This window comes from Pseudophryne corroboree, chromosome 3, assembly GCF_028390025.1.
Source record: "Pseudophryne corroboree isolate aPseCor3 chromosome 3, aPseCor3.hap2, whole genome shotgun sequence".
Lineage (NCBI taxonomy): Eukaryota > Metazoa > Chordata > Amphibia > Anura > Myobatrachidae > Pseudophryne > Pseudophryne corroboree.
Window position 1 is genome coordinate 434,193,357 of NC_086446.1, and position 12,270 is coordinate 434,205,626.

The 12,270-nt window shown below is 46.3% G+C and overlaps 1 protein-coding gene across 1 annotated transcript in view; it reads right to left on the reverse strand.

Annotated features, from left to right (window-relative positions):
• The window catches only part of RHBDF2 (rhomboid 5 homolog 2), a 230,949-nt gene extending 220,675 nt beyond the window's left edge, over window positions 1-10,274 (reverse strand). The window contains exon 1 of the mRNA XM_063960416.1: window positions 10,141-10,274. The gene's annotated coding sequence lies outside the window, so the exon portion shown is untranslated. The remainder of the gene's footprint in view (window positions 1-10,140) is intronic.
• Window positions 10,275-12,270: the final 1,996 nt, after the last annotated feature.

Consider the following 12,270-nt stretch of genomic DNA (forward strand, 5'->3'; position numbering starts at 1 on the left):
AGGTGATGGCAGAGATGATGGTTCTCCTTCGCAGACAGGGGGTGAACATCATTCCATATCTGGATGATCTGCTGATAAAGGCATCGTCCAGGAAGAAACTATTGCGGTCCATTGCTCTCACGACCGATCTCCTCAGTGTCCACGGTTGGATTCTGAACCTTCCAAAATCACACTTGGAACCAACCAGGAGGTTGCCCCTTCTGGGGATGATCCTCGACACGGAAGTAGAGGGTATTTCTTCCACTGGAAAAAGCGTTGGTGATACAAACAATGGTCCAGGATGTCCTGAAGCCAGCCCAGGTGTCGGTTCATCAATACATTCGCCTTCTGGGAAAGATGGTGGCCTCTTACGAGGCTCTCCAGAACGGAAGGTTTCATGCTCGGTCCTTCCAACTGGATCTCCTGGACAAGTGGTCAGGATCTCATCTACACATGCACCTGAGAATTCGTCGGTCGCCAAAGGCCAGGATTTCACTCCTCTGGTTGCTCCAACTACCTCACCTTCTGGAGGGCTGCAGGTTCGGGATTCAGAACTGGATCCTTTTAACCACATATGCAAGCCTCCGGGGCTGGGGCACAGTCACTCAAGGGGAGACCTTCCAAGGAAGGTGGTCAATTCTGGAAGTTGGCCTTCCGATCAACATTCTGGAACTAAGAGCCGAATACAACGGTCTTCTTCAGGCAGCTCATCTTCTAAGAAACCGGGCCATTCAAGTGCAGTCAGACAACGTAACAACAGTGGCTTACATAAACAGACAGGGCGGAACGAAGAGCAGAGCTGCCATGCGGAGGTAACGAGGATCCTCCTTTGGGCAGAAAAACATGCGTTGGCGCTGTCAGCAATCTTCATTCCGGGAGTAGACAACTGGGAAGCAGACTTCCTCAGCAGACACGATCTCCATCCAGGGGAGTGGGGTCTCCATCCGGAGGTGTTCAAAGACATAACAGACCTTTGGGGATTACCCCAAATAGACATGATGGCCTCTCGTCTCAACAAGAAGCTTCTTGTCCAGGTCGAGGGACCCACGGGCAGTGGTAGTGGACTCCCTGGTGTCTCCGTGAGTGCTCCAGTCAGTGTATGTGTTTCCACCACTCCCACTCATCCCAAGAATCCTAAAGCTCATAAGGAGAACAAGGGTTCAAGCGATCCTCATTGCTCCAGACTGGCCAAGAAGGGCTTAGTATGCGGATCTTCTGGATCTAATACTAGAAGAGCCGAGGCCCCTTCCTCTTCGAGAGGACCTGCTGCAGCAGGGGCCGTTCGCCTATCAGGACTTACCACGGCTACGTTTGACGGCATGGAGGTTGAACGCCTGACACTAGGTCAGAAGGGCCTTCGGAACAAAGATATTCCTACCCTGATACAGGCTAGGAACGGAGTAACGTCTAAACATCACCATCGTATTTGGAAAAAATATTTGTTTTGGTGTGAGTCCAAGAGGTTACCTATGGTGGAGTTTCAACTGGGACGGTTTCTCCTCTTCCTACAGGCAGTAGTGGATATGGGCCTGAGGTTTGGATCTGTGAAGGTTCAGATTTCGGCCCTATCCATTTTCTTCCAGAAACAATTGGCTGCCCTCCCTGAGGTTCAGACCTTTTTGAAGGGAGTACTGCACATCCAGCCTCCCTTTGTACAGCCTACGGCGCCATGGGATCTTAACGTGGTGTTGCAGTTTCTCCAGTCTGACTGGTTTGAGCATCTGCAAGAGGTAGAGGTCAAATTTCTTACGTGGAAGGCTGTCATTTTGTTGGCCTTAGCTTCTGCTAGACGTGTGTCGGAGTTTGGGGGCTTTGTCTTGGAAGAGCCCCTACTTGATCTTCCATGAAGATAGAGCTGAGCTCCGGACACGTCAGCAGTTTCTTCCAAAGGTTGTGTCGGCATTTCATATCAACCAACCTATTGTGGTGCCAGTTGCTACTGACTCCTCAATTTCATCCAAGTCCTTAGATGTGGTAAGGACTCTGAAGTTCTATGTGAAGAGGACTGCTCGTCACAGAAAATCGGACTCTGTTTGTCCTATACGATCCCAAGAAAATTGGGTGTCCTGCTTCTAAGCAGACTCTCTCTCGATGGATCAGGTTCACTATCCAGCATGCGTATTCTACGGCGGGATTGCCGTGTCCTAAGTCTATTAAGGCCCACTCTACTCGTAAGGTGGGGTCTTCCTGGGCGGCTGCCCGGGTGTCTCGGCATTACAACTTTGCTGAGCAGTGACTTGGTCTGAGTCGAACACGTTTGCAAAGTTCTACAAATTCGATACTTTGGCCTCTGATGATCTAAAGTTCAGTCAATCAGTTTTGCAGGAGTCTCTGCGCTCTCCCTCCTGTTTTGGAAGCTTTGGTACATCCCCATGGTACTAATGTGGACCACAGCATTCCCTAGGACGTAAGAGAAAATAGGATTTTAATTACCTACCGGTAAAACCTTTTCTCGTAGTCCGTAGAGGATGCTGGGCGCCCGCCCAGCGCTTTGTTTTCCTGCAGTTGTTATCTGGTTCAGTACAACTTTGTTGTTAGTTATGTACTGCATTATTACTGGGTAAGTAATGTTTCAGCTGTTGCTGAAGTTTTTCAAGCTCGTTAGCTTTATGTGCCTTGTATGTGTGAGCTGGTATGAATCTCGACACTATCTGTGTATAATCCTTCTCTCGAAGATGTCCGTCTCCTCGGGCACAGTTTCTAGACTGAGTATGGTAGGAGGGGCATAGAGGGAGGAGCCAGCCCACACTCTCAAACTCTTAAAGTGCCAATGGCTCCTGGTGGACCCGTCTATACCCCATGGTACTAATGTGGACCCCAGCATCCTCTACGGACTACGAGAAAAGGATTTACCGGTAGGTAATTAAAATCCTATTACTGCTGCCATACCAGCCAATAGTTAAGTGTTTAATTGGGTTCATCAAATCAAGTGGCATAAAGTCCAAGGCTGGCAAGTGAGAAACCCCCAAATGCAGTGAAATATAGAATGGAAGGCCTATAACATGCACACGATTTGCAAATTACTTTAGAAGATTACAAAATTATAAAAAAGCAGAAAGGAGGAAATATAGTTGCGAAATTATTCCTTGCTAAATCTAGAAATATCTGCATTTATAGACACTAAAACTAGCTGCCTTCAGCATACCAAAAGATCACACATCACCGCTAAATCCTGATTATAAAGGTCACTTATATCTTCAATTCAACCACATCATGAGGATTACGCAATGCTGACTATTTCACGTACACCACAGTCATTTAGGGGGAGACACCAAGAATGAAATACCGTCACAATATAGGAGTAATATGTATGTAGTGAAATAAACACAAGCTACTCTGAGATCAGTTACATATCTAGGAACACTTACTAAATAAATAAAAACAGTAAAACTAGTCAGCTGCTAATAACTAAATCTAGTATTTTAAGTAAGATTCAGGATGGATGTAGTTAACTCACTCAATGTGTTGTAACCCCATTGGTATGCCAGATCACAACGTTCAAAGTGAGCGCAACGTTCTTTGCTCCATTTGTCATAGACCCCAGTCTTTTCTGCTCACCTGGCACACTGACCTCTGTTCTACATCTAACCCAGACTAGTACAGGTGGAAGAAATGTGGACAATTACTCCACCAGACTCTTTACCAAAAACCTATGTACAGAACAAGGGCCTGTAAAACAGAACCACATTGTGTGTCACCCTCAACCAGCATAAATAATACAACACAAGTCTGTCTGTCTGGAAAAAGAAATGTACCATAGGTCACGCTCGGCTGTCTCAACTTCTCATTTCAGAGGCCAATGCCTTGTGCTCCAGCTGGAACTTACATGAAGCAGACTGTTATAAAGCAGATACTGGGGAACTCTTCCAAGACTAAATAACCCCCTCCTCTACAATGGTCTCTTATTCACACCCTTCAGTATGTGATGGGAGGGGGGACAGATGGAGCGGGGGAAGCCAGAAAGGAGCCAGTGTCCCTGGCAGTGCCATGAATTCTGGGAAGACGAAGTGCCACATGGCATCACCCACCAAAGACATCAGACAACAATGGAACTGTGTAACCTGCTGAGGAGTATAGGGTTTGCCAAATCACTGACAGTACTGACTTTGAGTCAGTATTACAATGTAAAGGGAGTGTAGAAACTTAAGCAATTGTAAAAGTAACAAATCTTAAAGACATTTCAGTGATCCGTGAACAACAGTACGTAGTATTAAGGAGTCACTTGAAGCATGTGACAGAACAGTATCTACAAGATCTGGAACAAAATGCATGGATGCATAGTGCAAGCTAGTAGTTCTTACTGCGTTCAGCATTTCAGAATGAAGGTCAAAAGGTTTTTAAAGCAGCTATACACAGAACTTTTTTGTTAAAATGTATCACCATAAAAAGTACCACATGAAAGTAAACACCTGATGAATTCTTTATTGCAGTCTGTATGTGACCACAAACAAAGGAAACCCACAAAAGACAATAATCAGTTCTTCGGTTATTTTCAGAAATGCAAATAAAAACATTAGCAAAAGAACAACTCCTAAAGTCCAACTATATTGTGTTGTACATCAGTAAAGGTGTATACACACTAGATGACGTCGCACTATGAGCAATGTCATCGAGTGTTTCCCCATCCCGGGCCAGGTGGTTAGCGGCCGGCCGTACACACTGAGCAATATGACGACCATACTGTTAGGTGATGTTACGCCGCGACCGGGCAGGCAGCTCTTGGAGGACGGTCCAAATCGGTGCTGCATGCAGCACCGTCACTGAGGGTCATTAACGACCTGCGGTCGCGCGCATTGGTCGTCGTCGCAGGCATACACACTTGCCCAGAAAGTGAACGACGTCGCTCAGGAAGGGTGAAAATGAGCGACGTCGTTCATTTTATCGGCAAGTGTGTATGCACCTTTATTTATACTTAGTCCATAACTGTGTTGCTATAATAAACAACTTTCAACACAATAAGCCAAAACAAAGACCATGTATATATAACATGAAAACAGAACAATAATATCTTACATGTACTAAGTGGTAAAATCATGGACCTTAAACATGGAGATTATATTATATTATATATATATATATATATATATATATATATATATATATATATATATACATACATACACACACATACACATACATACATATACACACACAAAATTATTATAGATATATAGATATATAGATATATATATAGAGAGAGAGAGAGAGAGAGAGAGAGAGAGAGAGAGAGATCTAATTTTATATTCATTCTGCAACTTCATCCGATATTATTCTATCGGAAACAGAAACATCACCACACTAATATTGCAAATACATATTATACTTCGCTCCAAAAAGAAATCACTCCAAATATTTGTATGTTTCACATACATTATACAGTTTATTGATATGTAGTAATGCTATTCAAGTAATGAATGTGATTCTCCTGCACTGTAATGGTAAATTGACCTTTTTAAATGTAAAATATAAAATGCATGGTGGCAACTAAATTAACTAACAACATTTATGTAACTTACACAAACAAAGAAAACAGGTGACTCAAAAGTACTGTAGATATATATTTTATCTACCAAAAAATTATGGGATTGTATGAAACAAAACAAAATGAGTAGACATAAAACACAGAAATCTAATGGGCCCTACACGTTGACCGAGGTGCTGCCAAGCTGCCCGACGGCCGATACGGCCGCTGGACGGCCCGGCGGCATGGGGGTGGTGATGGGAGGAGTGAAGTTGGCTGGAAGTCACCTGGCTCCATAGCCCTGCATGCTAATATGGATGAGATTGTCCATATTGACGAGCAGGTATCAACGATGAACGAGCACTGGGCCGTGCATCGTTCATCGTTGGTGCCTACACACTGAACGATATAAACGATTTCTAGATCATTAATGAACGAGAACGTTCATATCGCTCAGTTACATCTTCAAGTGTGTAGGGCCTATAACTTGGCGAAACAGTTTACGGTAGCCTTACTGCAGTATCTTAATAAATATAAATAACAAATATACAAACAGTACCATACATATTTTCTAAAAAATGTGCCGGTCACACAACTGCTTTACGTCTTTGATAGCAACACAGAATGTGATTCAAATACTTTTTGAGGACAAACAATAAACCATGTCCTCATGTATCATTCATAACTAGCTGTCATTATAGGAAGAGTAGAAGTTACTGGTGACCTCTGTGACTGCAGGCTGGGATATTACAGGTTACTGAATGCTCTATGAGGCAAATCAATGTGTGGCGGCAACTAGGAGCAATCAATTTATAGTAATAAGTACCACTGTGATGTTCAGCTGCGCACATCACCTTATATAACAGTAGCCCAACATCACTCATTTTCTTGGGCACAGCTATAGGGTGTGAGGGAAAAATCAGTGATACAGATTACAAAATGCTTTCACCCAACTGTTCTGGGTGACACTCTGCAGTGATTGCAGAGAATTGAATCTTCACCTTTGTTATTCCTCCTAACACATATGCATATCTATAGAATGAAAGGAAACCAAAGAAAAAACAAACAAAAACCTGGACAGTTCATATAGTATTTACATCTTGTGTAAAGTCTGAAACGAAAACTCCTTACATGTTACTATTATCTAATACTGTGATCAGCCAAGCAAGTTCTCAAGCCGTCAATACGGTTCTGTATTGTGACAATTTTTTGCCCTAGGTCTTGGACCATACCTCCCCCTCATGTGTCTGACCTGTTGTCTTGCTGGAGTGGACACTAAGGAGATGGGCAAGGGTCATCCAGACGGAAAAACAAAAACAAAAAAAACCCAGGAGAAATATAATTTAAGTTTTTTTTCTTTAAAGAAAATCCAGTCTCTGAATATAGAAAGTAACCCCTTTAGCTCTCTCAGGTCCAACTTACCGATCTAGTGATATGGTTCAGGCCCCTTCTCTAATAAAAGGCTTTTTGAAAAGAAGCCTGCATGTAGAACTGTGAACTACTAGCTGCAGAGGAGTGAAGTCGGCAGAATATCTGGGTGACAGATTTGCAGCAAATAAACAGATGGGTCACCGTGGAAACGGGGAGGAAAAGGACATTTGGATTCCAAGATAACCCCCAAACTCAGGAAGGAACATGCGGCAGTGTAAAGTGATGTTGCGTATCCTCAAGCTGACAATGCTATTCCATATAAATAAATGCTGAGAATCTATTAGTTCATAATGAAAATACCATGTTATCCGAAGTTAATGTACTATAAAAACAGGTATATATTAAAGTTAAACCTGAATGTTATGACAATTTTATAAAGAAGCCACCCATCTGCAATAGGTACACAGTAATATACAATGTTCCATCAAGCACAAACCTGTAAACAATAATAACAAGCATGTCATTATCAGGAGAACTCCGATAGGTTTCACGGTCTTTAAAAATTAATGAGTGTCATATTTTTGAAGATGGATAGCCTTTAAACCTTTATGACCTATGCGGCTCGGCACAAACACACTTATTTACAGACTTCTTATAAATGCACAAGAATGAGAAAAACATGCCTCCGAGATGATAATCAGTGCTGCCAATCATGCACTAACAGTGCAATAGTCATAAAACAGAAAAAGACTATGGGTTCAAAACACACGTTAAAAGCACAAAAATATTATACATAGGAGGAATAAAAGCACATTCATGAATGTCTCAAAGCTCTGTGTGGTATGTTGCACTATGTGTAGCTATCCATTGCACTGTTACTGATAATGCCTATGAACACTGCAGGGGACGGCATATTGAACTGTACGCTTTTCAGAAAACGTGCGCATGGCCATTAGCTTATGTTATAGACTGTCTCAAAGTGCGTTTATTAGGCGTTAAGAACGCTTACGACCTATGTGTAAGCAATCTAAAGATATAAAATCACCCTGACACACATTTACCATACAACATAGACAACTAATAACCTTAGGACAAACTATATCATCCACAGGTTTCATGCTGCTCATTACAGCTGCTTTCCGGTTATGAGAAATTCTGATATTACATAATACTGTACTTTATCTGTAAGTAACAAACCCCCTGTCATAACATTGCTATAAGATAGTAAGATGGACTGTATTAACACATGGGGCATGTCTTTCTACATAAGACTAACTATATATTAACAGCAGAGTACATGGGCCGGATAGCTACACACTAACCAGAGTATACAAGCCACATAACTATACTGATCTATCACATAAGATATATACCAAGCCATGACCAGTCATACCACTAGCAGGGATGCAGTGAGACACATAGGAAGGGACATTGCTCAGTGGCAGCTCGACCTGTTGATAGAAGGAGACTAAAGAATGGAGCACAGGATCTGTATAGATTGCACTGTACATGGTATTTGCACTATAGACTAGCAGTGGACACAATGAATATACTCAGGTGTTATACACAGTACTATAGTATAGTGTTATACACACCACTGCTCTGGGATGGCGGGAACAGTATTTATGACCTGCAGACTCACTCCCTGATAGGTAAGGAATGCCTTTCAGCACTATGTAGCTTGGTGTAGAGAGGTGACAAGATGAAGCAGAGCTTAGGGACACAAGGATGAGAGGCAGGGTGCCCCTAGTACCGGGCCATGGAGACAGGGCACAGAACACAAGGATGAGAGGCAGGGTGCCCCTAGTACCAGGGCATGGAGACAAGGTACAGGTCACAAGGATGAGAGGCAGGGTGTCCCTAGTACCAGGGCATGGAGACAAGGCACAGGTCACAAAGATGAGAGGCAGGGTGTCCCTGGTATCAGGGCATGGAGACAGGGCACAAGAATGAGAGGCAGGGTGTCCCTAGTACCAGGGCATGGAGACAAGGCACAGGACACAAGGATGAGAGGCAGGGTGCCCCTAGTACCAGGGCATGGAGACAAGGCACAGGTCACAAGGATGAGAGGCAGGGTGTCCCTGGTACCGGGGCATGGAGACAAGGCACAGGTCACAAGGATGAGAGGCAGGGTGTCCCTGGTACCAGGGCATGGAGACAGGGCACAGGTCACAAGGATGAGAGGCAGGATGTCCCTGGTACCAGGGCATGGAGACAGGGCACAGGTCACAAGGATGAGAGGCAGGGTGCCTCTAGTACCAGGGCATGGAGACAAGGCACAGGTCACAAGGATGAGAGGCAGGGTGTCCCTAGTACCAGGGCATGGAGACAGGGCACAGGTCACAAGGATGAGAGGCAGGGTGTCCCTAGTACCAGGGCATGGAGACAGGGCACAGATCACAAGGATGAGAGGCAGGGTGCCTCTAGTACCAGGGCATGGAGACAAGGCACAGGTCACAAGGATGAGAGGCAGGGTGTCCCTAGTACCAGGGCATGGAGACAAGGCACAGGTCACAAGGATGAGAGGCAGGGTGTCCCTAGTACCAGGGCATGGAGACAAGGCACAGGTCACAAGGATGAGAGGCAGGGTGTCCCTAGTACCAGGGCATGGAGACAGGGCACAGGTCACAAGGATGAGAGGCAGGGTGTCCCTATTACCAGGGCATGGAGACAAGGCACAGGTCACAAGGATGAGAGGCAGGGTGCCTCTAGTACCAGGGCATGGAGACAAGGCACAGGTCAGCACAGGTCACAAGAATGAGAGGCAGGGTGTCCCTAGTACCAGGGCATGGAGACAAGGCACAGGTCACAAGGATGAGAGGCAGGGTGTCCCTGGTACCAGGGCATGGAGACAGGGCACAGGTCACAAGGATGAAAGGCAGGGTGTCCCTGGTACCAGGGCATGGAGATAGGGAACATGGATGAGAGGCAGGGTGACCCTAGTACCAGGGCACATGGATGGGTGAGGATTAATGACTGCATGGAGCCCCAACTAGGACACAGCTGTGTGGCCTATGTATCCAGTGAGTGGGAGCAGGACACTGGGCACCTATGGAGAGCCACAGGCGTGCAGAACGTGGGACTAACAAGCAGAAACAAAGTGCCAGAAGAGAGGCCACAGCGCAGGTATGAGCGGACCCTGCCCCTACAGCGCACACTCTGTATACAGGGAAAGCTCCTCAGCTCCCCGCCAGCCTTCCGCACTATAGGGCACGACCCATCCCACACAAGGATACCATGCTGCCCGCACACACATAACACACACCACATACACACACCAGAGACCCCGGAACGCACTGCAGCCCCGCCTAGCCCCGGGCAGCACTCACCTGGGCTACCTCTCTCCCTCTCCCCGCAGCGATCCTTTCCTCTAGCCAGTACAAACACACTTTCTGGGCGTGGGGGGCAGCCAGCCAGCTGGGGGCGTATCTACGGAGGCCGGGGCGTGGCTATGCCAGGGGCGGGCGCGAATGCGGAAGCTGGTGATAAAGAAACACGTGGGTGGTGGTTAGTGAGTCAGTACGAGGCGAGCAACAGTCGGGGACGGGGGTGATCGGAGATATAGGGTGACAGCAGGGAGCGTGTGATCGCCGGTGCTCAGGGTAGCGCTTGGGTCATATAGCATTAGCTGCTGTCACGCCTGGAGCTGGGGTGGTGTGTGGTTGTCCCATCCTGTGGCACTGTCTGTGAGTGGTATCGGGATCCCCAGCACAGGTTCCGCTGCGTGTGCCTGCTACCTGATGTAACAAGTCTCGATGTGCTTGTTGAGGGGGCAGCCTGGAGTTACTGGGATGGGTCTGGACATGCACGATTGGGGAATTCGTTGCAAACAAATGTCGGGGCAGCTGTTACTTGTACATCAATGTGATGACCTTCTGCACAGAGATCAGAAAAAATAGTGACCACGTTAGGCAGCAATGGGAAGAAATACATTTTTCATTCATACCGATCCAAGGAGTAGGAAGTGATCTCGCAGGCCCAGGTTGCTGTCACTGGCCAGTATTTACTAAAAATCAGAGTTTTGCCGATTTGTGTTTTTTTCTCTAAGTCCCAATCCGGGAATTCACTAAGCAGAATCTGGTCTATTTGTAATGGTTTGATTGGCAAAGTTCAGAAATACGAATGAATAGACCATCGGTCAAACGCGGCTGTTATTTCATACAGTACGGGCATTCACTATTCATTCGTATTTGGGTGTTAGTCTCTGAGTGCTCAAGTGCGGGTCTGTTTTTTTTCAATTCGTTAAAAAACTGCAAAAAAATAGACCTGCTTTTTCCAGTCGAGTTTGGATCAGTGAGATCTGTGCATGGTTATCTATGGGAAAGGGTCTGTTTAGTGTAAAAACAGAAAAAAAAATTGCGTGGGGTCCCCCCTCCTAAGCATAACCAGCCTCGGGCTCTTTGAGCCGGTCCTGGTTGACAAAATATGGGGGGGGAAATGACAGGGGCTCCCCCATATTTCATCAACCAGCACCGGGCTCTGGTCCTGGTTCCAAAATTACGGGGGACAAAAAGCGTAGGGGTCCCCCGTATTTTTGAAACCAGCACCGGGCTCCACTAGCCAGGTACATAATGCCACAGCCGGGGGACACCTTTATACTGGTCCCTGCGGCCCTGGCATTACATACCCAACTAGTCACCCCTGGCCGGGGTACCCTGGAGGAGTGGGAGCCCCTTAAATCAAGGGGTCCCCCCCTCCAGCCACCCAAGGGCCAGGGGTGAAGCCCGAGGCTGTCGTCTCCCCCCCCCATCCAAGGGCGGCGGATGGGGGGCTGATAGCCATGTGTAAAAAATTTGAATATTGTTTTTAGTAGCAGTACTACAAGTCCCAGCAAACCTCCCCCCCCCAAGCTGGTACTTGGAGAACCACAAGTACCAGCATGCGGTGGAAAACCTGGGCCGCTGGTACCTGTAGTACTACTACTAAAAAAATATCCCTAAAAAAACAGGACACGCACCGTGAAAGTATAAGTTTATTACATACATGCACACCTCCATACATACATACATACATACTTACCTATGTTCCCACGAGGCTCGGTCCTCTTCTCCATGTAGAATCCTTGGGGGACCTGTGAAAAAAATGATACTCACATAATCCAGTGTAGATTGTGTCCAAAGTATAATCCACGTACTTGGCAAAACAAAAAAACGGAAACCCGACCACGCACTGAAAGGGGTCCCATGTTTACACATGGGACCCCTTTCCCCGACTGCCAGGACCCCCCCTGATTCCTGTCAAAGAGGGTCCCTTCAGCCAATCAGGGAGCGCCACGTCGTGGCACTCTCCTGATTGGCTGTGTGCTCCTGTAGTGTCTGTGAGGCAGCACACGGCAGAGATACGCTCCATTGTAGCCAATGGTGGGAACTTTGCGGTCAGCGGTTGACCGAAAGTAACCTCACCGCTGACCGCAAAGTTCCCACCATTGGCTACAATGGAGCGCATAGGCGCAACATTGT